A 2,788-nucleotide genomic window follows, 5' to 3' on the forward strand; every position below is an offset into this window, starting at 1 on the left:
TATTTGGAGACAAAGGTGAGAACATAATTACATTGAAAGCAGTCACCTATACTCTACCTGGGGAAGCTTTCTCCCAATAGTTACCCTCAAGGTGCTTCTGAGCCCCTTTTCATTCAATTTTCTACCAGTCTTGGATATTTAGGTGAAGTTCATTGCCAATCCTCAAAACAATATGGCCCTCAAATTGGGCCCACTATTTTTGGCAGTTTTTTTTTTTTCATTTTCAGTCTTTTTTGTGCACAGAATTGGCATCTTGAGTCACCTCTTTTATTTTATGTCATAAGCATTCCAATTTCACAGAGGAGTGGTCTGGATAATTGCTTACACATACATGGCCCAAAATGAGATTTTAAGGGACAAAAACAATGTCATCAGAGCTCAAAGAAACCTCATCTGGTGGTAGGCCCTTCCCTACTAACTGCAGAAGGAAATAGAGAGGCATAATTCACAGACCCTTCTGTCTGCATCACACCACAGGAATACTAGAGGCTCCCCACCCTCTCGACAAGCAGAGAATTTCACTCCTTTACACTGTGGAACTTGAGGCCCAGGGTCAGGCCTCATATTCACAGCTAGATATGCAACAGGGAAAAGAGGCAATGGAGTGCATCTGGAGTGAAACTCAACACCACACAACAAACCATCCCTAGCTTACTGCACCAGGAGAAGGCAGTTGATAATAATGGATCCAAAACAAGAGTGAGACACATCTGGGCAGTGCCTGCCTTTAATCCAAGCAGATGGGAGATTGAGGTAGGAGGACTGAAATTTCAAACCCAGTGTCTGTAACACAGTGGTGCCCTATGCAATTTAATGATAGCTTCTCTCTAAATGAAAATTTAAAAAAGGGCTGAAAATGTGCCTGTCTCAGTGCTTAAGCTCCTCTGTGTTCCATCCCAGATTAAAAAAAAAACCAGAGACATATCCCTCCCATTGGCAGTCCAAGTGTCAACGCAAATATGACAAATTTCACAATGCAAGGCAACCTGATGCCACCTATGTTCCACAATTTTCTTGGCACTGATGCAAAATATTTAAACATGCCAGACAAACTATGCAAAACATTAATCTTAAAAATATCAATGGAATTTGAGAGAATGCAACTGAAAGAATGAAGGGGGTTAAGGCAGAACATGAACTCAGAGAGAGAGAGTGTTTGAAAAAGAACCAGACTTAAACAATGAGTCACAATAGCCCCCAGAAGAAACTTTTGATTTGAAACCCTCACTGAATTGGACAATTTCTGTCTCTGGACAGTAAAGTGGGCAAAAATGTCCAGGATTTTTGAGATATGCTCCAGTCCTTCCCTCTGCCCTCTGCTCCCATCCTCCTCTCTGTTCTATCTGTTCTTGTGCTCCATGGAGTCTTCCTTGGTAGGAAAATCCCAAACTCTTTCCCATTGTTCTTCTACCTCTCTCCCATTGTTCTTCTACCTCTCTTTCCACATTCTCAGAACCACCTGAGCTGCTCTCAGCCCTATCTTACCCATCTTCCTCCTCCCAATACACACCAATCTGCTCCTGCCACCACTCTCACCCCTCCACCCCTCCTCCTGCCACCACAGCTCCTCCTCCCTCACTCCCCAAAACTCCCTCTTCTCCTGCATCCATGGCTTCCCTGCCTACCTCTTCTACTGACACAACCTTTCCCCTCCTCCTCCATCCCTCTCCCCCTTCTCTCCTTCCTCCTCTCCTGCAGCCATGATCACCTCCACCCACTCACCCCTCATTTCTCCTGTCAGTGCCCACACCCAGTCCCACTAGACCCTCTTACCAGATAACCCAAAGTTCCTTTGTCCTTTCAGGGAAGTGGCTGATGCTGAAGGGATTGGCCAAGTACATGTCCCATTCTCACTTCAAGATCTTTCCTAGATTGAAAAGCACCTTAGGTCCTTCTCTGCTGACACTTCTACTTATATTAAGGAATGTCAATACCTCTCCCAGACTTATGATCTTATCTGACATGATGTCTATTTTGTTCTGTCCTTCATCCTTACCCAGGATGAGCAAGCCCACATCAATCAGGCTCAATCAATCTATGATATTAGAAAAAAGCTCAAACAGCTGAGGAGGGCCCTCAGACTCCTATCGAAGATCTGGTGAAAATGGTCTTTAAAGTTTATAATGCCCAAGAGGAGTCAGCTGAACTATCCAGGCAGGATCAATTACAGAAAAATGTAACACTCCAAATCCAAGCCTTACCAGTGGCCCTGAGGCCCAGAGCTCAAGCAAGAGCTTCATGGGGGATTCAGCATTCCTCTCTGCCAGGGACTTGCTTCAAATGTGGATGTGAAGGTCACTGGGCTCACAAATGCCCACATCCACACCCTCCTTCCAGGCCATGCCCCATCTGTAAGCAGACAGAATATTGGAAATGTGACTGCCCCATAGCTGGCCCTTCCTTAGTGACTCTACATGGGGGTATGACCAGCTAAGTGGTCCCTTCTCTTGAACTATAGGTGTTCAGACTATAAGCCCAGACTCGAGGATCCCAATTTCACTCATGGAGCCCAGTATAATGGTCCAGGTAGTTGTTAAGTCTACAACCTTTCTTGTGCACACAGGGGCTACCAATTCTGTCTTGCTTGCCCACTCTGGGCCTCTGTTTTCTTCCAAGGTCTCAGTTATGGAGATTGACAGCAAACCTTTCTACCCAAGCTTAACTGACACCCATTCACAAACTCTTTTCTGGTCATTCCATCCTGTCCAGTTTCTCTCCTAGACAGAGATGTTCTCCAATTGCTAGGAGCCATAGTCCAAATATACCACAAAAATACTACCTCCCATGT

The sequence above is a fragment of the Ictidomys tridecemlineatus genome, chromosome 2 (assembly GCF_052094955.1).
Source record: "Ictidomys tridecemlineatus isolate mIctTri1 chromosome 2, mIctTri1.hap1, whole genome shotgun sequence".
Lineage (NCBI taxonomy): Eukaryota > Metazoa > Chordata > Mammalia > Rodentia > Sciuridae > Ictidomys > Ictidomys tridecemlineatus.